This window comes from Pinus tabuliformis, chromosome X (genome assembly GCF_031772625.1).
Source record: "Pinus tabuliformis cultivar Carrire ecotype Pingquan chromosome X, CPIR1, whole genome shotgun sequence".
Classification (NCBI taxonomy): Eukaryota; Viridiplantae; Streptophyta; class Pinopsida; order Pinales; family Pinaceae; genus Pinus; species Pinus tabuliformis.
The window spans coordinates 1,239,167,145-1,239,191,346 of NC_142308.1; the positions used below are offsets into that span (position 1 = coordinate 1,239,167,145).

Below are 24,202 nucleotides of genomic sequence, written 5' to 3' on the forward strand. Positions count from 1 at the left end.
AGGTAAGCATGAATGGCTTATGTCCTGGGTTTAAGTCATGAAGGTGAATGTTTTGCAAATCTCCGGGTAATTCTTCCACTTCAAAGCCCAGGGATTTCTTGATTTACCATTGTTGTCGGGGAAGTTTTGCAATCTCCTTTAATGGGACTGGCACAGTTATTTTCCCTATAGTAGTTCCTATGTCAATGTCAAGTCCGACCTCTTTGCCCTTATCCCTTTTCTTGATGGTCTCTTTCTTTCAAAGATCCTTTTTGGGATTGGCTTTCTTTGGAGGATCCTTTTTAGAGAATCTTGAGGGAGAGGTTCTTTAGGAGGGACCTACTTGGGAATTGATTCGTCTTTGTTGGGTTCCTTGGAGGTTGTGGGGTCTTTATTGTTGTCCTTTCGTGAATATTGAACCCCTTTAAATCTTCCACTCTCATAAGCGTTGAGGATTGGCTCTTCCTTTTCTTCTTTGGAGGTGACCTCACTAATGGGAGGATGAGTGTATGAACCCCCCAGCAAAATGTTGAAGACTTTGGATTCTACAAGGTTAGTCTGTTCATTTACTTCTTCATCGTCACTCTCATCCTCATCTCTTTTCTCATCTTCAGAAGATGAATCTTACTCAACTGCATTGTTTGGAGCCAAAGTGTTGGGGACTTGAGATGAGCCCGACTTGTCCTCTTCATTTTGCTTTTTAGGAAAAGGCTTCCCTTTTGGGATATAGCTAGACTTTTGGGCCCTTTCCAAGGCAATGAGTTTGTTCATGTAGAGCCTATCTTGTGAGTTCATTTCTTCACTGAGCTTTTTCATTTTCCTGAGGAGCACTAGAAGGGTTTCTTCATGTTGATCTTTGGATTTTTCCTTCTTGACCTCTGCCTTAGCTTTTAGGTGGTCATTAGCATTCATTCTGGAGATTCGTAAATTTTCCTCAACTTCCACTGCTATCTCTTTAGCCTCAGCCAAGGTTGAAGGTTTCTTGTCCCTTAATGCATAAGTTAGGTGGCCACCCACAGCTTTGATGAGTTTGTCAAGAATATTAGCATCAGGGAGCTTCAAATGGTCGAGGATATCCCTAACTACCCCTAGTTATTTGATAGAACTTCTCAATGTTGAAGGTTCCTTGTGCATTACATGACCATCTTCTCATGAACATGTCCCCAAATCGGTCAGAGTCTTCTATGCATGCTAGGGGAAGACTAAGGTACCATTCCCTTGCTTGTCCTTCAAGAGACAAAGTGAAAAACAACATGAGTCCATCCTCATCGAATATGAACCTATGAGACATGTTCCAATAAAACTCTTCAACGAAGTCACGGGCACTTATGGTAGCATCACCTTTGAACTTAGGCAACCAGTTATTGTACTTCATGTTTTTGGGTTCATCACTCAATTTCAAAGGGCAAAAACACTAACTAAATGCCTTTCACTTTTGGTCATTTTGGGTTGGTCTTGCTTAGGGTCAATGTTAGAACCAGATGCCATTTTTGGGGTAGGATAACTGACCTTTTCAAATTCAGGGAGAAGGGCGGTTCTAACTGACGATGGAGTTCGTTCTCCCCTTTTTGCAATGGCCCTAGTTAAAGGAGGAATATTGTCACCTTCGAGTAAACTAGGGGTCTTGACAATGAATGGAGTCGCCAGAGGAATATTTGAATGTCGTCAATAAATCAATTCCTCAATGATTCACTAGGGAGGTGGACCTGCTTCCTCCCTGGCAACGACACCAAAATGTTACCGCTCAAGGGCTACTACTAGGTCAAGGGAAACAATGGAGCAATAGCCCACTGTCACCTCAACTAAGGCTCCCTACTCTTTACGGACTTTCACCAATGGGAGGAGACCCGTATGATGGAATCACGAGAAATATATGGTCAATGATAAGATGAGGAAGTGATTCCTATGGCCTACAAGAAAGACTCAAACAAATGGATTGCTTGCTTTAGAAGCAAGGTGATGGGCTCTCTAGGAAGGGCTAAGAGGGCCTTGGAGGATAGGGTATGAGAGTGTGCTTTGTCAATGTAGCCCCTAGTCTCAAAAGGCCTTGTGGATGCTTGGCTTCTAAGTGATCTTTGTGGAATTGGAGTCAACGAGTTGTGGGACCACAAAGGGCCAAGTGGACCCGAAGTTAGGTCAAGGGTATGGAGTTGATCAACCAAGGATGTATTTGACCTAATTAGGGAAGGGAAGGGGATGAAAGAAAGAATCTTCTTATTGTAATTTGATGCTATGATCCCAATGAGGTTACTAGCCAATGGGAAACGAAGGGCAAGAATCAATCCTTGGGCTAGGGCTTGAAATATCTCAAGATCCCACTGTCGGAAATTCGTGAAGTTTGGAGAGCCTCTAGTAGACACAACAGCACAGTAGTGGGCAAAAGATCGAACTTTTTTTATGGATAAATTGTGAGAAAATTGATGCCCTGGGTCACCTATGGAGGCTAGGCCAAGAAAGAAAGAGAGAGAGGTGAGAAAAATATGCTTTCGAGTGATCACCAATGGAGTATCAGTGCCTAATCCTTTGGAGAATATAGAGTCAATATGAATTTTGTGATTTAGAGGAACTATATCCGATCAAGTTGTCTCCTAGACAACTTCACCTGGCAATAAGGGCATGAGAGCAACTGCTAGAAGAGTTTATACTTCGATGTGCAATGATGAATTATTAAGATGTGTTCAATAGAAACAATCTCTAGGAACATTCGCCCATTCACACATGATACATGAAATGATGCAAAGCTATAAAAGACCAATATTTCCACAATTTTGCATAAGAAAAGCAGTAAATTTCAAACCTGGTATAGCGAAAATCCCAGCAACATTTATGTATTAAAGTAGATAACAAGAATATACATGAAAAGATCACTTACATGTGTAAAAGAGTATATCCAACCATCATATTATGCCAATAGTGAAGCTCCAAGACAAGAGATAGAAGATCCAAACATCAAAATTCATTCATGTCATCCAAATTCGTCCTCCAAAAAGAATAGCGAAAATCTCACAAGAGAAAAAAAAAACCAATCCAAGTGATGATGATGAAAATGAATCATCTCACTTCTATTTATACATTCTCTAAAGAATTCGATTTAGCTAAATTGGCCTAATTTAGCCCCTAAAATAAAATAATGTGCATAATAACAATACTTTTGGTGACAAGCCCACCAAATAGCTCAATAATGTAAAGGTAAGCCTCTCAAGAGGGTTGAATTATCAACAAAGTGAGTCATTCGGCCTTTAAGGAGACCTAATGAAATCCAACGGGTGTCATGATGTAGAACAGTAGAAATGGACTCCAAACATAATGGACAAGGGGTTGGCCCCTTGTTTTCCAAGTCAGAACCTGTGGTGCTCCCGAGTCGGTGTGGGGCACAAGGGCATCCTCATGGGTCTCCAAATGGATCGAAAATGCCTGTAAACTATCTATAAGGGCTAGAATGATGACATAAGCCCTCCCTCTACAAAGGGAGACAATCTCTAGACCCTAAAACATCTGCCGAGTGTATGGTGCAAGTGTGGAGTCGGCTGGGCATGGTGAACTAAGTGCATCATCCTCACCCAAAAGGTGAAACACGAGCAATCAATGAGCGTTGCTATGGATCCATGAAGTAATCATTGGGATGTTAGAGGCCTGTGGCTCTCAACGCTCACCCTACAAGTGCCAATGTGGCCCTCTAGAGGGCTAGGACCCCGTATAGAGAGACCAAGCCCCAAATGGAGACCCACCTGCAATCCTACATAAGATCCAATGCGTCCCCTTGCCCTCCAAGACAACAAGTCATTAGAATAATCAAGTAATAAAGCTTACAAGTCATGGGATCAATGGGGCACTTCATGGTGGCATGCCCTTCCATAGTGGGCTTTGGCATGTACAAGTGTCTCCAAGCTCAATAAGGGGTTAACTAAAGACCCTATTAGGTGGTTTCAAACTCTAAAGCGGGTAACATGTCCATGGTAAATCCCTCAAGTGGTAGGTGGCAAATGATATAGTAATGGAATGGAGCAGGGATCAGAGGAATCATCCAAGCAGGGAAAATTTTAAAGATTAAAATTTATTTTAAAGTTTAGAAACCTTGGTGAATCTTATTATTCCCTAATATGAAAATTGTAAAATGTTTGGTGATATTTTTATCAAAACATTCAAATTTCTAATGATTTTATATAGCCTTTATAAAGTTTTGGTGACAGTCTATATAAAATTTTGGCGATTTTTTATAAAATAATTTTATCTTTTAAAATTTGGGCGAATCGATTTTAGGAAAAATGGAAATTGGCGAATATTTTTTTTGGAAAAAAACATGGAAAATTAGCCCATCTGCGAATATTAGCCGCTAAAATTTTCCATGCATCCAAACCACATGTCAAGGTGCAAGGGTAGCTATAATAGGGGAAGCCCACACTTGGGTATATGAGTGTAGGAGGGAGCAAATCGTGGTACATGAGTTACCCCAATCTTTGTTTTTCCACCCTTCTTCATATGCCTTTTGCCTTTGATTGATTTTTCTTCATAACTACTCGGGGCTCCAAGGGATGAGAGCATGATGTGTAATATATAGCAGTGGATACCCCCTTAAGGTGAGGTAGTTCATCGCCCACCAGGGATTGGGACAATCATGGGTTCCTTAATGATGGAGGGGGCTCATCTAGGGCCCATAGGAACCAAGGTGATGGCCATGGATAAGGGGTAGAGCTCATGTTTGACTTTTGCCCACGTGCTAAATTTGTATGTCCCGGCCATCTTTTGCATTTTGTGGTACATTTCCTATTGGAAGTGGTCAAATTATGATTTTTCCTTTCTTTTTAGCTGCATCAATCTCTGGGGCATCATTCCAGGTCCAACCCAAGTTGTGGACAAGGGGAGGGCGAGGCTAACCCCATGTGGACCTAGTGGACACGTGAACCCGGATGGGAGAATAGATGAATGGGGCTAAAATGAGTGGAAGGGGAGTGATGTAGGCGGTATCATAAAGCGGGACCACGCAACCAAAACCAAGATTTCTCATGTAGTGCCATCCCTAAAGCTAATGGCCAGTAAAGGAGATCCCACGGAACTAGAATACAAGGGTAACCACGAAATCAAGTAATGGAGACAAGAATAGAAGCCTAGCGCACTCTTTCCGCTAAATCCCCCCACCAATCCATGCGCAAAAGTGCCCACAACAAGTAAGGAAAATTACTCAAGTATACCAATGAAAAGCCATACCTTTGGGGTCGAGAGGCCGACCTTCAAACACACATTCATGACAAGTGATCGAGGGACCACATCACTGGCTCAGGTAGCGGAGACAATGGCACATTGAGCTATCTGGTGACTGCAAGGGGCTGTTGGCTGTCGGCTGAGGACCATCTAGGAGAAAAAAATTCTCCTATACACACTACCCGCAAGTGGTGGGTAACAGGGTTTAAACAATTGGAAATGATTTTAGTAATTAGTTTATAGATCATATTACAACATGATATGGGGCGAAAGTCGTCAAATGATTCGGAATTCTAGACTTTTGGAATAAATGCAATGAAAGTGGAATTCAAAGTCGTCAAAACCTTACCCAATGTTTGGGATTCTCTAATGACCTTAATAAGATCCTCTTTGATGGGATCCTAAAACCTAGAGAAAAATGCAATTATCAATCCATCTGGGCCAGGACACTTTCCTTTTTGTGTGCTTGTGATTGGAGACAGTAGTTCACCCTCTGAAACATCAACCAACAAAGATTCATTCATTTCATCTGAGATGGCACAAGGAAATAATGATAATGTCTCCAACACTTCCTAGATAGGACAACCATCAAGTTGGGAGAAGATAGATTTAAAATGATGTGTTATGATCCTAGCAATGTCTTGGAAAGAAGAGAAAGAGGACCCATTCTAAGCCTTTATAGACCATATTGTATTTACATTTTTTCTCATGTTTGCATAACTGTGAAAAAAATTTGTATTATTATCTCCTTCCTTAATCTATATCAGCTAACTTCTTAAGCACCAAGTTTCCTCCTCTCATGCGAGAAGCTCCCTCTTTCTACATTCCAAGTCGCGCAAATTTTCAATGACATTTGTGGAGAAGGTACCTACAATGTTTGATGAAAATATGTCATGAATCTGACTTTCCAATTGTTTCAGGTTTGTGACAAACTAAGAGGAACCCAAGAGTCTTCAATCAATTTGATATATTCCTCTTCGCGGAGCCAGACATGATTAAAACAAAAGGGGATAGGAGATTTTAAATCATCAATGACCACTCGAGAAGATCGAGCAATGATCCGATAGACCACCATCTTCCACCCAAGATTTAGTTTTGAGAGTCGAAGTAAAGAAAGAATCTAATATAAGGACACGATATAACCTTTTGGCTATGGCATCCTCGTTGGCTCTGGAATTCCTCCAAGTGGGAGTGAGATTGACAGGTTTAAGATCAACAAGGTTGGAGGAGCTAATGAGATGAGCGAAAAAATATTCCACGAGGTCCTTTCTCCAAGCAATGCCCCAGACTTCCCTAAGCAAGATTATAAAATTCGAATCGCCCCCTAAGATTAAAGGATGAATGTTGAGAGAACCCAAATCAATGTTATCAAAATCGAACTGGTCATCGAACCGGTAGACCCCCTGAACCGAGAATCAATCAGAACTGGACCGAAACCAGTAAAAATATCGGTCCAATAAACCGGTCAACCAAAAGCACATAAAATATTTGAATTTTAAAGAAAAACATATATATTAATATGCATCCATATGAATCTAAACTTTTATACACAAATAAGCAAAAGTTCTCATTTATATAGCATGTAAGGTTGCACATAACCTAAATAGCACCAAGTGCAATCCATCTCTAAATCGAAGATACATCAACAAATAGGCCCTAGATGGCCTCTAGCATCCAAAAAAAATCATGCTACAACAAATACCTACATGTCATCAAAATATTTGCGTACATTGGGATCTTCATCATCAATATCACCCTCTAAGCATTAAAATAAGATAGAAAAAGCTTAGCATGTCAAGTCAAGATTTTCTTCGAGCGATGGGTACATTTTTTGTAGGATCATGATAGAGGAGTTTAACAATCAATGCCACTAACATCAATGTACATAGAGGGGTTGGTGCTCTTGACTAGATGCTACTTTCATGCCATCATATATGACAAAATCCATTGGAAACATTGCAATCCCCCTAATCCTAAAATCCTAAAAAACTATTAAGTTTGTTGCATTTTGAGTGGGATCTAAAATTCTACTTTCTCCATATGAAATCTAATGAGTTCGGAACCACTCTCAAACATCCTGAGTCAATTAATGGTAATGTTAAAAATTTAAGTAAAAGGATGAAAATAAAAGATTGGTAATGTTAAATTCTTGAAGTAAAAGGATGAAAATAAAGGATAAAGGAGAATGTCACTTTTACTTTAAGAATTTAACATTATTCTCCTTTATCCTTTATTTCATCCTTCTACTTTAAGAATTTAACATTACCATTAATTACATAACATTAATAGGGAAATATGGTCAAATACTAGGCTTCCCCAGTCATAAATCATTGCTTAAAAAAATGTGTTCAAAGGGTCCTTCATAGTTCTTTTCGCAAAAAAAATAATCTTTATTCACCTCATTATTAGATGTACCAGTGACAAGAAATCTAGAGGAAATCGGAGGAAGCTTACGCGGGACCGTAGCTTAAGATGTGACCAGTGGTTATTCAATAGTTGTCGTCTCATCACCTTGTGGAGGAAGAGAGGTCTTATTAATCCATGAATTATTGATCTACACTAGAGAAGACTGCACATAAACCATAGGCGATTTGTAAACCCATTACTTCTTTTGTGGCTGAATATTTTGGACATTGAATGCACAAGTATCAACTAGGTGACCTACCTTGTGGCAGGCATAGCACCTGAAGGGAAGCCTCCAATAGTCAGTGATCTAAATCCACGAGTGATCTTGATAATCTAATTCAATGTCCTTGAGAAGGCCTTCCTTCAAATTGAACACCACCTGCAACCACGCTACTTTGCGATCACGCTTCTAAAAACAAGCATCCTTGAATCCTTCACACCCACGAAACGTCCAATTCTGTTAACGATTTCTACCAAGTTTTGCGGGTTCCAAAAAATCAGAGGTAAGCCAGGCAACAGGGCCCAAACCTTCTGATACTGCATCGGTTGGTGTGCTGCGTTGAAATCCAGGTGCCATCGCTAGAGGGAGAGACCAAAAAGGCCCCAAGACCGGTCCTTGGCTAAAATATTCTTAACCTCCTCTGTAGAAGAAAGAATAACGCAAAGCCATCCCTAAATCATAATGTGAAATTGAGGAACAGACCCCAAAAAGGGCACCTGATTTGCCTGTAACCAGTACTCAAGTTTAGGAGGGTGCACCACCTTGCCTACCAAACGCCCCACTAATGCTCGCTCCTAGAGAACAAGAATGTGTGAGTGCTATATGTCATCACCAACAACCATTTTGACCTTCTCTCTACAAGGTTTCAAGGTAGATTTCGAAGAATGTATAAAACGAGAGTTAGTGTCTGTAGCCTTCGCTTCAGACACTGGCCAGAAGGTACAACTATGGCTCATTGACTGGAGGAATGAGAGAGTTACCACCTTTCAACCCCATTTCTTGCCGACGATGTCGAGACTACATGGGGACCCGATCGTGAGGTGAGATCAATGGTTCAGAACCAATCACAATAACTTCGAATTAGGATAAGAAAATCGAGTTGTGACAAGGGTTGTCAGGATCGTAATCCAACATCTCGTCTTCCATCTTGGAGACCAAAGGATCACGAAGAATCTAGGGTGGTAATGACAAGCTCGTAGACCAAAACTCTCCCACAAGCGGACAATAACAACTTCTTATCACAACACAAAATTAGAATACACCTATCCTCTTGAAAACAAAAAAGATATCAAAGAAAAGGGATAGCTACTGGAAAAAAGACTGAAACAAGGTTTGACCCCCCGAACTTAATCGCTCCCTCACCACCTTGCGACAAAGTAAACCCCCCCCCCAAAATTCAAAAACATAAATCTATATAGAACATAGGACAGAATCATATGTTAAAAGAGGATACAACATTTACTCCACTAAAGATGAAATTATTTCTTACTTGGCACCACTTCATGCAAGTGCAAACTCTAGCGTAGAACCCACATGTGCAGCTACACGAGTAGAATTTATTATGGTAATGAATTTTGCAAAGACAGAAGCATTTTAGTAGGGTATCTAGGAACACAATTGTTGCTAAAAGCATGATGTTATAGCCAACATCGCACTTTTTTGCGCTTTAAACCATACGATGATGTTATCACCAGCAGAAATGCGCACATTTTTGGTGGGCAATAAAAATCATGCTTTTTCAACGTTTTTTTGAAAAAAGCATGAAACCATCCTACACTGCAGCACACATTTTTCTTGGGCGATAGCATCATGTACCACAACAAAAAAGTGTCAAACCTCATAAAAAGCCCATTTTGAAGCGATCTTTTGGGTTTTTTTGGTCATTTTAAGAACAAACCGAGGGCAAAGGAGAGTAAGGGAGGAGGCGAGTTTTCCTTGAGCCAAGGATGAGGAGGAGAGCAATTTCGTTAGCCATCCTAACTGTTTTGTGGAGTGGTCATTCATTTCCCTCAACTGTGGACAGATTTACAAGTAAGAGTAACCCTTTCTTCCCTTCTTTGTTGTTTGTTTCCATAATTTGACGAGATTTAGGAAGGCCTATCAATTTCCCTTCTTTCTATTGTGTTTTAGTGGACTATGGGAGATCTACCATTTTGGTAGAATGCAATATATCTAAAGTTGTGATTTTTTATACAATTTTTTTGGTTTTGATTCTTCGAATTTGATTTTAACTTTTTTCCAAAAAAATTGTGCCCAAGGGTTTATCAATTGCGTTGAAGTTTGAAGTTTGAAGATTCAATATTGCAAGAGAAAATGCTGAGAAGTTTGGATGCTATATGGGAATATGTTGAACCTGGGGGGAGTGGTTTAACAGAAAAAGGTTCAACTACAAGTTGTGTGGGAAGTTAAACGTAGGGGGAATCACCCAGTTGAAATTGCACCTTGCACAAATTTTGGGTCATGAAGTGGGAATTTGCCCAAATGCACGCCCATAAATTATTCATATTGCCAATAAAGCACTTGATAATATGGAAGTAAACAAAGAAACCAGGGCAACTATGAAGAATCAGTTCCACATACAAGGAGGTTCATCGTCCCAGGGGGAAGAGGTAGATGTGATAGTGTTTCTTCCACAATGCCCTCAACAACCTCATCATTTTTTGTTCCTAGAACCACACCTTGTGCACAACCTTCAATTAGGCCAATGGTTAAGGTAAAGGAGAAGCAAGCAGCAAATAATCTTGTGAGTAAGTGTTTTCTATGGAGTGACATTACTTTTAACATTGCCAAGAACAACCCTTTTTATCAGCAATGTTTAAAGTTATTGCTATTGTTGGCCCAGTCTACAAGGCCCCTACATACGATGAGTTGAGAGGGCCTATCCTTCTAAATGAAAAGGATAATTGCACTAGCAGATTAGAGGAGCTTAGGGCATCATGGGAAATCACAAGATGCACTGTGGTGTCAGAGTTAGACCGATCAAAAGGGCAGGGCCCTACTTAACTCTTGGTTAATTGTCCCAAGGGGACAATGTTTATGAAATATCGTTGATGCATCTACACATATTAAAGATGCAACACTATTATATGAGTTGTTGGACAGGTACATTCGATAGGTGGGTCCACAAAATGTTGTCCAAGTCAAATGGATGATGCTACTAACTATGTTGCTATAGGCAGGTTGCTGATAATGAGGTATCCTATCTTGTTGTGGACTCCTTGTGTTGCACATTGCATTGATTTGATTCTAGAGGATATGGGCAAAATTCTTTTTATTTGGGATATTGTTGAATCAATAAAAGCATTGCAAAATTTATGTATAATCATGCATTTGTGCTTAGCTTAATGAGGAAATTCATAAATAACATGGAGTTGGTGCATCCTGCTATCACACGTTTTGCCACTAACTTTATACCTCTTAAGTCTCTCTTTAATTGTACGTAGGAGGTAAAGAGAATGTTCCTTTCAGATGAGTGGCATGCTTTATCATTTAACCGTAGACTAGAGGGGGAAGCCATATGCAGGCTAGTGTCATACCAGGAGAGCTTTTGGGCAAGAGTGGAGGAGGTTTGTGCCATCAATAACCTTTGGTAAAGGTTATTCAATTGGTTGATGGAAACAAGCCCACAATGGGCTATTTGTATGAGGCCATGGATAAGGCCAAAGAATCCATCTGTTCCTATTATGAGGTTAAAGGGGATCACGGATTTGAAAGACAACAATTGATTTGGGGTGTGATTGATGAGCGACAGAACAATACACTACATCGCCCCATTGATGTTGCAAGGACCTACCTCAACCTAGCATTCTCTTACACCTATGGATTTAGATTTGATGATGAGGTTATAGATGGATTCCTCACTTGTGTTTAGACGATGGTGCTAGATTTGCAAGATCAAGCAGAGATTTCCAAGGAAATGGAAATTTATAAGATGGTTGGTGGAACATTTGGCCTTTACACAACCATTCAAAATAGGAAGACCAAATGCCAGGTAAGCTTCAATCAGTTTCAAGTTTCAATTTTGAAGTTTCAATGTCTCTTTTCTCTTTGTTTATACTTTCAACATTCAAATTTCAATGAATTTTCTTGTGTTTCTCTTATTTGTTGTAGATGTTTGGTGGACAAGCTATGGCGCAAGAGTGCCACATTTACAAAAAATTACCATTTGGATGCTTAGCCAAACATGTAACTCATTTGGATGCGAGAATGACTAGAATGTATTTGAGACAAAACACACCAAGAAGTGCAGTAGGTTAAAAAATTCCAACTTAAAGTTTGAAATCATCATAATTATAATTTATTATTTTATGCCTTGTCACCCTCTAAATTATGTATTATAAATATAAATTTACAATTATTGAGTTATTAATTTATAATTTATGACCCTCAAACAAGTTGGACTCCCAATGCCTTAATGACATGGTTTATGTCTACTACAATCAGTAGACAATCTCTGATTGTAGGTGAGGCAGCTTCAAGAAACATTTGATGTGGAGGCCATCTCGTTGGATGGGATTGACACCACTATTGGATGGCAAGTTGAGACGAAGAAGTCTATCATCAAATCAACCTTTGATTGGTTACAGGAGGATGTAGCAAAGGAGAGAGAAGAAAAGGAGGAAGTTAAGGAGGATCTAGAGTAGACACCGTCACAGGAGGGGACTATTGACACTGGGAGTGCACTCAACCCACCCCCTTCACAGACTCTGACAGAGCAAGTTCGAATTTGCAATAGCACCAGTGGAGGACAACAATGTCTAGACTCTATTCCTCATAGAGAACATCATACTTCAATTCTAGCCCCACAAACTTCTTCCTTAGAGAAAAAGCCATTACTTTTTCTCGTAAAAGAGGCAGAGGCAATCACTAGTTCATATATTTGATTTCATTGTAGATGACTCAGGATGACGAAATACATTCATTATATTTTTAGATGATATTTTAAGGCTTTGGAGTCAAGACTCAAGACATGATTTAGTGTTGATGTGTGATCATGTGATGTATCACCAGACATCTTATACATCTTATATATGAGTTCTCTTTTCATATTTATGCACCAATGCATTTATTTGATGTTGTTGTAGCTTTAGAATAAGATATATATATATTTGTATTTTTTAAATTTTGCCAATATTTTCCGATGTTTTCCCAGATGTTGCCAATGTTCTCGTTTCTGGACCCTCAGTTATATTTTCGCTGACATGATGTTCGCAACATAGACCTAGTTTCAACTCCGGCACTCCGAAAATTGCAAACCAGTCTGGAGAATATGGTAATGGAACTTGCAACATGCATCACACTCTGCCATTAGACCACAAGCTTATATGTACATGCAACAGGCATTCCATGACTCAAAATCACAAGGCTCATAAGATGGCAGCCTTTGGATGATTTCTACTCGTGCTTTAGTTATCCTATTTTGCAATCATACAACTTTCACAGAGACATGAAGCAAAATAGAGTAACCACTCAAGGTGCTTGTTACATGGAGTGAAGCTGCCAAAGCACATGGCTAAATGGATTAATAGCATCAAATTGAACAAAGGAGTCGATCTCAGATAATACTGGCAATTCAAGATTCTCTAAAGGTAAGTCTTCCTTTGTACACGGTTGCTATTATAGGTCACTACTATCTACTGCTAATGAATAAACTAGATGGTCGAAGAGAGGTGGGTTTAAAAGGTAGAATCAATTTATACTTGCCAAGGGTATGCCAGCAGATTCTAATTACAGAACTACTTCATATGCCTATTGGAGTATGTAATAGTCAATCCATGATTTCCGCAGATTGAGCCAAAATCATCCGCTGTTCGCCCACTTTCTTCTAAGCTCGGCTACAGTATATACTATATAGTCAGAAAGCTTGTCTCACACATTGAGCAATGCCAAGTTTGCATTTGGCATCAACTAGGGAATAGGAAAGCAATTTACCTCTATAAACCCAGCAAGACAACTCCACATGCGAGGAACAAAACGTGATTGGCGACTCAACAATGCACGGTCATTGGCTTTATCAATCACTAACATGATCACCACCTGTTCATCAAGAGCTTCTCGTTAATTACTGAAATACATAAAACAACAATATTTATTAAAATACATAAAACAGCATTCTGCGTAAGCTACAAAGAAAGGAAAGAACAAATAACTTACGGGGTCTACTCGGGGGTAAAAGCTCTTTTTGCAACTATCGTTCTGGCAATGCCTCCGCCTTCCCGCCTTTTGGGGGCTTGTCTTTGTCCCACACCGGCCACAAAATTGACAAAGACCGTGCCACTCGAGTATTGCTCTAGCCTATCATCGAACAAAAAATATAACTGCTAAATTCCATATAAACGAGGTATGCCAGAACGGTTGAAAATTTGCTTAAAGGAAATGCAACTAAAATTGATAAACTCCCAATTTTGGACTCGAATATTTGATGTTCAGCCCACCTAATTGCATTAAGCAAAGATTGTGGAAAGTTAGATATAAGAGCTAAATTTCATGCACTGCATGGGTAGGCCTGGGCAAGGTCATTTTGATGTAATGGTGACTTTGCATGTACAGGTCTGGGGAAAGTTATTTTGAATGATGACTTTGTATGTACAATTTTAAGAGATGAAAAAATGTCATTATATTGGTAGACCTCACAACCAATGTGGGATAGCACAATGTTAGAGATGAGAATAACCACACCTCAACCAATGTGGAATAGCACAGGAGGAAATGAGATTTCCATTATATGTATGACTCTATGAGAGAGATGAGAATAACCATACCTCGCAATTAACCAATGTGGGATAGCACAGGAGGAAATGAGATTTCCATTTTATTTTGTGAGAGATGAGATTGAGAATAACCAGACCTCACAATTACTGTGGTATAGCACAAGAAGAAATGACCAATGTGAGATAGCACAAGAGGAAATGAGATTTCCCTTTTATTTATTCCCACATAGGAAGAGGAGGATGCCACCCAAGCAAGCAAACATATTTGTCCCACAACCACTAAACCTTAATTTCGAGGAGGACCACTGCATCACTGCAGCTGTTGGGATCCAATTGACATAATGATTCTGGTATTTTGGAACTTATATGCCTACCACAAACCCAACCTCAACTGGTGTGAGATAGTACACTAGAGAGGAGTGTTAATGTTTAATTGTCCAAAGCCATGGATAGTCATTGCCTATTGGAGGGGCCTTGTTATGTGTAACCTTGCAATTATTTGGGGAAAAAGACTATCAGAATGCGACATCGATCACTTACCTGCCCTGCAATTGAGAGTTCTCCCATGGCATTCTCGTCTGACCAATCAGCAGCCACCATCAATGTCCTCAGCTCCACGTAAGCGTTATTTCCCTCCTCGGACCCAAATTGGGAGACGAGTTCAGGTCTGTGTAATCAAGGGCCCAATAAACGACCTCATTTCTCTGACCCAGATAAACCAGCGACTCCTCCCCCAAGTTCAGCCCAGAGGCTTCGAATAACCCCCTGCACTTGTGGACACTCTGCCAAGCAAGGCGCCATGTGGGCCCCTCGTCAGAATTGGTACATGCAGAGGAGGATTCCACCAGGGGCTTCCCATCCCTGAATGGTAATATTCTAATTCCACCACCTACCGCCTCTTCCTCTGCCGTGTCGGTCAAGAGACTGCGTATAGAGGCCACCGCTAACTCAGCGCCATCAGAGGAATCAGATGGCACTGAAGCAGAAGAAGCTGCAGCTGCGCCTATCAGAGGATTCCCTGCAAATGTATGGTGTCTTGTCTTAGAATATTCTGACTCCATTTCTATGTGCAGCTGTGTGATTATAAGGATAAATCAGCTTTGGCTTTACTGCCACCGCCTACTATTTTACTCTCAGAAACAAATAAACTATATCAATTTTTGAAGAGTCCACTCAGTGATGTCAGAGCTTCTCTGGAATTCACTATTATTCTATGTTTCTATTTCTGCTTCTTCAGCAACAGCAGTATATGTAGTATTTCCTCCTCCACCCTGTAATATGTTGTGAAAAATAAATTCCCGATATCAAAATCAAGGTGATCTCTTTTGGCCACAGATCGAAGGGATGAACCCAAATGTTAAAAATAAAAATATATAGGCAAATAAGGTTTTTTAGTTTGGAAGAACCTCACTCCAGAAAAATTAGCATCGATTTTACATTTGAACGCTAAGTTTTGAAGGTTTGGTGCAAGTAAACCTATTTTCATAATTATTATTGGTGTGACATGTTCAAAATACACAACACATAAAAAGAACAATGATTTATACGCTAATGTCAATAGTTAGGTCAACCAAGTTTTATCTTTCTCATAATTGTTGGAGTTGATACATCAACTCAATAAGTAGAATGATGGATAACAATCTGCATATTAAGTTTTATTATAGGGATAAAGGTTTTTTAGGTTTTTTAATCTCATCCTTTTGTCATTATTATATGATTATTTATAATGTAATTTAATATATATTATATATATATATATCATTAAAAAATAATGAAAATTAATTACAAATTTATTTTTAGTCAATATTATTTTTAGTTTCTTTCTTATACTAATTTAATACAAAACAATTAGGGATGACAAGAGGGAGGGGGTTTTGTATAGCCCTTAAGGAAATATTCTCAAGAGATATGCATGAGGATTGAGAAAAATAACTGACAACTAGGTAGAAATGCATGGTATGTTGTAAGGTTCAATATTAGATACAACTATACAAGTGTTGAATATTAGCTTTTTGGGGGATTCACTCATCACCATTCAACACCTATACAAAAGGGACCTTGCCAAGAGATAAGCACTTGGGGAATCTTCTTAAGAGAATCAAAGGGTTGTTGGAACAAATTCCACAAAAAAACTTCTTCCATATTCTTAGAAGTCAAAATGACAAGGCTGGTAGATGTGCAAACCAAGTGTGCCAACTCTACGCAAGGTAATTAGAATAATGGTGAACTAGGCTGGGGAACCTACCCTAATCTCAAGGACTCATCTATTGACTATGGAAAATCTCATGGCTTATGGAAAATTTTCAAATCATTATTACAGTTCCCATGCATATAAGTTCATGATTTGGGCATGGTATTATAATAAAAAATGGGTTGGGGGCCCAACGACGATCACCCACTGTAATTTCACTGCATGTAGGTGACATAATCCAGAAAATGCAAAGACAGGGCTCAATTTGACGACCGCAGTACAATTCAAGCACAAGACATCTGCCTTCAGCGTTGATTGCACTTAGTAGTATGACAACTATGAGGAGTTACGCCGAGGTAAGGTTGGCAACATGTAGGATTAAAGGAAACATGTATAATCTCCAGCAGTAGCATAACCACTGGCTAGGATGGTCCATGAATTCGACATTCCATTTGGAAAGAAATAGCAGACGAAGACGAATATGGTAGGTTTCATGGTGTAACCGTCATTGCCAAGCTAGTGCACCTCCTCCTTCAGAGATGAATTTTACCATTCTGGCAATATTAGACCTTTGCTTTGAACCTAGGCCTCACAGGGTGTCAAGCAGCTGTTGGCTTTGGTGGGTGAACGCAAATTGCTTGGCCTCTAATCAATCACCATTTGGCATTTGTGTCTGGCTAAGCTCTAGCAAGGAACCCTTAGATTGCAATTTGAAGAAGGTGTGCTTGTGCATTTGGAACTTAATAATCTGTGATGGTTTCAGAGGAGACCAATTCCTTGGTAGGATAGAGGAACTCGTGGAGGGCATTGTTTGGTGACTTCAATCACCATTGGCACAGATTCAAATCCAAGTACAAGAGTTTCATCGTTGTAATTAGCAAGGGCATTGGTTTAAAAGTTGGTTTGGATGGGTTATGTATTTATGGGTCGAGCATCTTAGTGCATATCACACAAGCATGTGAGAATGACAACCGGGCATACCGAGACTCATGGGGAATTTTTATGGAGAGTGACTCATCGAATTGGATGAATCGATCTCTGAGGGGCGAGAACTGGTCCAATCAAATAAACAAGGAGAGCGGAAAAGTCACCATGTGGAGAAGTGGGCACCAACAGTTGTGCTTGGTGCACTAGTTGTGGCTACAAGAACAAGATTGACCATTTAAAGAAGAAATTGGATGTGTTTCAACTTGACTTGATCATGATGAATTCGAATCCCAAGGATAAAATGACTACAACTGTGTAGGAGATGGAGAAGGTCCAAACCCTGACAGACAAGATAGCCAAACAGGAGGATGAGACAAATGTGCTTCGTCGATAGAAAATGGAATTGTAAGAGCAAGTTTAGATGTTGCATACCATACTAGGTGATTATGGCAATGTGAATTGGAACCAAGGTGAACAATGTTTGGATCTCAACAGACCTCCATCAAAGGCGACAACTCATTTCAACTGAAGTATGTGTGGTTGCAAATTTTGTAGATTGTATACCTCTAGAAATGAAATTTGAGGCAATATGTAGCCTTTCAAGGGTGTCAACTGATAATATCAAACATAGGGTCAAGAAAGATGCAAGCCAAAATGTAAAATTTCATGAGTATTTGTTGTGATCATGCATAGACTTAATATAAACTCTACTCATTCCTGTTAAAAAAAAAATTAATACAAAACAACCAATTTGCTAAAATATAATTTTTTTTAATAAATGAATACTTGATCTGACATCATGAACATTTGTATAAGGATCCTTCAATGTAGCGAATACAAATTATCACATTAAATTTCACAATTTTAAAAGAAATGTCTACATACAATATACTTTTCTTTTTTTTTAAGCTGTGGTTCACGGTCACTGAGTGGCCGCTACATCCACGGGAAAATATCGGGGCAGATCCACCCGAAGGGATCTGCCCGTCGGCCAATCTTAACAGGCCTAACCCCAAGGGCGTCGAGGAGATTTGACCCCGTGACCTTCCAAACTTGGGAAAGTGCTTTAGCAACGGGAATACATACAATATACTTAATACAATTAATCAAACAAATATTTAATCTACTGAGTTACATAATCAACAATATAAATTCCAACCTACTTGTAATTTAATATTTATTGGGCATCCGCTTGTCCTATTCTCTATGGTAATAATATAAGTGTTCTTTCACAATGCACAAAGGATCCTTAACTAAGGTAACATAACCTTTTTTAAATACATCAACCTTCATTGTATACAAATAATGTGATACTTAAATAGGTATCCCTAACTAAGGTAACATAGCCTTTTTTAAATACATCAACCTTCATTGTATACAAATGATGTAATACTTTAAAATAATACTTCTTTAGCTTAATGAAATTCTAGCTATCTTGTTGGTCCTTTATAGTGATATGCTTAACAACAAGAAATATAGCAAAACAAAGCCATAATATATCTTATTAAATGTTTCCAATGCAATCAAATCCCCTTCAAGTATTAAGCAAGGTTTGGATATAATGTAACTAAAATTAAAAGAGATTCATCACGTTTTTCACACAAATAATTTTTACATTTCCTACGGGGTGAAAGACCCATAAAACTTTCCTTAAAACCCAAATTATGAGCTAAGAAGTAGTAGACAAACCATTGCAAGATGTGACCACTAGATTGTTAAATGACAATCTCAATCCAACCACTAGTTGCCCTAAAGTAGGTAATAATCAACCCTACAACCTTGGTAGTTGGTCTCTCAACACCAATCCAAGTGGGAGGCCAGATTTGTGATTATATATGGAGATTTTAATTTCCATGAAAAGATAATAAATTTTGTGCAAATGTACAACTCAAATGTTTGATTAAAATTTTTAAATAATATAATATAATGGTATATTTAACTAAATTTACAAACTATCATTCATTTTTCTAATTTGCACGATCTAATTATAATAGGAATATTTAAAAACATGAACTCCATTTTATATTCAAAATAACAATTTTATCAAATTTAAAATAACATTTTTAACAAAAATTATACAACTAAATTTAATTATAACATGAAAGAATTTCAAATTCTTAAAATATTTAACCTTTTTATTATTTATTTATATATATATAATATGTATTCACTTTTAATATAAATTGTTTTTTAAACTATTCGTTTAAATTTACTACTTTAAACCAAAAAAATCCACATCTTTAAACAACTATGATATCATAGTTGAAAAAAAAACCTACACCTTTTTCTATTTTTCATTTCTATAAACAACTATGAAAAGAAAAAAGCAGCCATACAAGGGGCAAGGTTAAAAAGGGGGCCATCTCTTCACGAGTAGATATAACTTGTGTGAAATAGGGAAACACTATTCAACAAATGGGTGGTTGTTGGTGTATAAAGAAAATACAGCAGCCCAACCACGTGACAAACTTGACCAAAATGTGTTACATGTGATGTTATTTACTTTCCTTTTTCCAATATTATTCGGTTTGCTTTTGAAGCTTATCTTATAAAGGTTGACTTTTACATTTTTGTCATGCATTGACCGTTACATTTTTGTCATGCATCAAATAATATAATATAGATTCAAAATTATAAAGTCAATAATTATTATATTTAAAAGTTATTCATACATTTATTTCCAAAATGTGTTACAATTTTTTGTTTTTTTTTTAACAGAAATGGTTAATGGATATTATTAGATAATTGGTCTTAATGCCAAAATTCGGATTATAAAAGGTGAGCCTAATTCCACGGGTGCCGCACAACCCTGAAAGGCCATGGTATTTATGCTTAGATCACATCTCTTTTTAGTTGCTACTATGTGGTCAATTTCAGTGATTTTCCCAAGCTTGTGGGTACATACATATTGATTTATTGTACAGCTCACTAAATTAAGGAATTGGATCCCATGTTTCATCTCCGCCTCTTAGCAAAGCTCCAGCCGTAAGAAGGGCTGCTTTGTTGGCTTCTGTGTCCACCTCCTTGTTATTAGCTCTCAACACGTGGTAGAAATTCAATTTCTGAAATGAGTCTCCAAGATCTGTTATTTTGAAGATCAGCCTTGCAAGCCTTAGATCCGAAGGCTTAGAATGAGTCACCATAGTGTTAATGATAACCTGAGAATCCCCAAATATATTAGCCTCCCTGATGTGTTACATGTCTTGTTATTTATTCATTTTTTCCCCATTATTTTTTTTGCCTTTAAATTTTTCTTATAAATGTTGACTTGCATAATCTCATTTTTGTCTTACATAAAACAATTTAATATAGGTTCAAAATTACAAAGTCAATAATTATTATATTTAAAAGTTAATTCATTAAATATATTTAGAATCACTCTATATATATATATATATATATATATATATTTCATTTATTATATACTTAAATTTTATTTTTTGAAAAGTTAAAATGTTTTACAAGTATTTTAGGGTGTTATCTATTTATGCATTTAAAAGTATATTTTAAACAATAAGAAATCACAAACTTGTTCAAAATTGTATTGTTGGATTCCAACCGAAAAAGCCATTCAGTCTAGTAGTTAGATTGATATCTCTTCTATATATATATAGAGAGAGATATCAATCTAACTACTAGACTGAATAGCTTTTTCGGTTGGAATCTAACATATAGAGTCTAATTATTTGACATTTTGGTAATCTTGTGATACAATTTTTCAAAGATTGTGATTCTTTGTTATTTAAAATGTGTATTTGCATGTATAGATAGATTAAGCACTCTGAAAAACCCTTCAGGCATTTAGATTGTGCATATTACACAACTCAAACTTACAATTCTAATAAATCCCTATAGAATTGTGGACAAAATCAACTTGAAAATATGCCCAAAAAATAACCAAAATATCAAAGTTAGACTACACTTTTTTTATAAGTAGATTTTTTTTTTAACCCAAGAATTTATAGAGAATCACTAACTTTGAAGGATCAGTTACCATTATTCACCATATACAACTATTTCATAAATGCCATAGACAAGTTAGATGCAACATGTCTTCAGAGACTTGAACCCATGCAGCTAGGGAAAGAAATTGTTCACCAAAGCCCTTGAGCTAAGTGTTACACAACATTTTGTCACTATCCCTGTACTCCCCGTTCCTTGATCCTAGAGGACCCCTACAGTGAAACCCGCATGCTTTGCCATCATGAAGAAACTCCCATTGTGTCCCTCTTCAGAGCAGATAAATTCCCTTTTGCACCATTTCCCCTGAAACTTCGGTTTGCCCAGTTTACAAGACTGGTGTTAATGGCCTTTGTCTCCCCTGCGCCGATGTGTAGAGATTAACACTACTCCTCGCACCAACCGGAGCGACTGAGCTGTGTTCTAGTCGCGCCGGTCCTGTTATGGAAAGTTTTTTAAATTAGAGCTGAAGCTTCCAGCTCTAGAAGCTCCGTAACGGAAGTTGGTAAATGGTTTGGCCAGATGGGGTCGAGGATGACAGTTTGGGCTCCTTTCCCCTATAATGATGGAACTACCTTAAGGGATAAGTCCTTCTCCCATGAGAAGAGGATCCATCTCCCATCCATATTTCCTATATAAACCTCCCTTCTTCCCAAGCACAAACTAGTCACAGTTGATAGTTTTGGCTGAGTGTGAGTGTTATAGTTGCAAAGTGTTGATGCTATTTTGGAGTAGACAAGCAAGCTATTACTAGTTGTAGCCATCTAGTTGTGTGAGGGATAATGTGTTTTGGTTTGGAGTGAGCCTAAAGGGAAGAGCTTTAAAACTATTGTTATTTGAAGCCATCGTGGAATGCTAACAGAAGTGTGTTGAACCTCATCTTGTCAGAGGAAGACTGCAACATCAAGACGAATGGTTGTAATCTCTCTTTGATATTAATATATGCAACTATCGATTGATTTCCTACATGTTTTGTAATATTACATATTCATGGCTTAATGTTTCTTGACTTGTTAAGTAGGTTGAATTGCAATTTGTCTATTATTATGTTTGTATGTTGTTGTTGTTTACTTGTTACAAGAGCTTGAAGGAGGAAGCGAGAGATTGTTGGAGTAAGCAAGCAAAGACATCATCAAGCAAGGTAAGCGACCAAGAGGTAGGTCTTGATTGATTCTAACCTAAGGAAATCTTCCATAGAATGTATCTGTTGTGGTTAGACCCATCATCGGGCTAAAGGAATTTGTTCATGTCCGCACTTATAATTTTACTTCACCACAAATTGGCGACTCCACTGGGGATCCCAATCCTTTTGTTTGTTTTGGATTTCATGATTTCATGAGAACTTTCTAGTTTCACGTTTTCCCTTTAGTTTTGTTTATTTTCTCCTACTTACTGGCCTAAGTCTAAAATTCATAGTAGCAGATTGGTTCTGTTTTGAATTTTTATTTATTGTTCTTTAGTTACCTCGGCCAGTGCGCTTAATCCACTGACAGTCACGCCGACCAGTGCGAATTGCTGAGGAACAGTCGTGCCGACCAGCCTCTGGCGCTTGTTGTCAGTTAGGCAGTCATGTCGATGCTTGTAAGTGAAGATTAGGGCTCGACCCCAATCTTGGCCAGTGTGTTCTGCTCTTGTGTTTTTGACCCCGTAAGCTTTTTGGACTGTTTTTCTCCCTGACTAGAAAGCTTCATTTAGCTTGCTTGGTTTAGCCCACCCTCTGATGTGTTAAGTGTAGCCCTGTGTGAAGTTCTTTTTTATTTTTTCTTTGAATCCCAAAAGTCGCTCCGGTCTCAGGGGTAAGAAAAAATTAGAATTTCTCCCATTCCAGTGCCAGTGTGTCTTGACCCTCAGACTCTCTTCTTCCTCCCATAAGTGACTAGGATGCTTTGTTTTCAATTGAATGAGTGAAAGAGTCTCGTTTGTTCTCTTATTTTGAGTGTCTCTTTTCTCTTTCCAAGCATAGATTACATTGCTTGGTTTCTCGATTGAAGCATTTATGTGTTTGGTTTGTTCGATTCAGGGAAGAAGTTGCTTTTAGTTTCATTTATAATGCTTTGGATTTGATTGATGCTTGTTTGTTCAGAATTGTGAAAATTTTCATTTAAAGTGCTTTATGTGAAAGATTCATTTTGCATTTTATGAAAAGGAGAACATCATTCTAGTTTACTTAAGCGAAATATTGCATTAGTAGCGTTATTGAGAAGCTAGAATGGCATCATCATAAGCATTGGAAATGAAATGAAACTTCTTATGTTGTTATAGGAAGATTAAGTGCATTTAGGAGATTTATTAGTGAAAGATTTCATTCTTCAATTGTTGCATTAATTTTGTGTTCTCTATCTCTCAATTAGTGATAACTTTCATCGAAGACAAAGATCTCTTTTCTCATATAGCTGCATGTAGGAGTTTTGTCAGATGATAGGTAGGGCCTTGTAATTGAAACCTAATTCAAGATCAACCATTAAAATTTATTGAATTAACCTAAGGAAGCATTGAAACTTAACGCTCACATTAGTGGTCTAGGCTAGAGACGTGTTCCGACGTCTTTAAACCTAGCAGTTGTCATTCACTTCGGCATTAGACAGTGCTAGTACAGACTTGTGCTCCCCGTACCATCGTGTATATAAAGGGAGACCCCACTAGGTTTGCAATCCTTTATCCGTTGGAAGTCAAGTCTGCCACCTTGTAAACGTGATACACCGAACACAACATTCGGGGAGATTGCATGCCCGTACTTCTCGGTTCGCCGGGAGGTATTCTGCAGTTCACGGTTACTGGTAATCATGTTTACCTAGATCATCCAGAGCAGTCATTTGATCTTTTTGACTC

The 24,202-nt window shown here is 38.2% G+C and overlaps 1 pseudogene across 1 annotated transcript in view; it reads right to left on the bottom strand.

Moving 5' to 3' along the window:
* The window catches only part of LOC149144444 (nudix hydrolase 19, chloroplastic-like), a 216,527-nt pseudogene extending 200,834 nt beyond the window's left edge, over nucleotides 1–15,693 (bottom strand). Inside the window, exons 1-3 of the transcript XR_016264228.1 lie at nucleotides 14,836–15,693; nucleotides 13,739–13,879; nucleotides 13,517–13,621 (exon numbers count right to left, since the gene is read on the bottom strand). The product of XR_016264228.1 is annotated as a nudix hydrolase 19, chloroplastic-like (transcript). The remainder of the gene's footprint in view (nucleotides 1–13,516; nucleotides 13,622–13,738; nucleotides 13,880–14,835) is intronic.
* Between the last annotated feature and the right edge of the window lie 8,509 nt (nucleotides 15,694–24,202).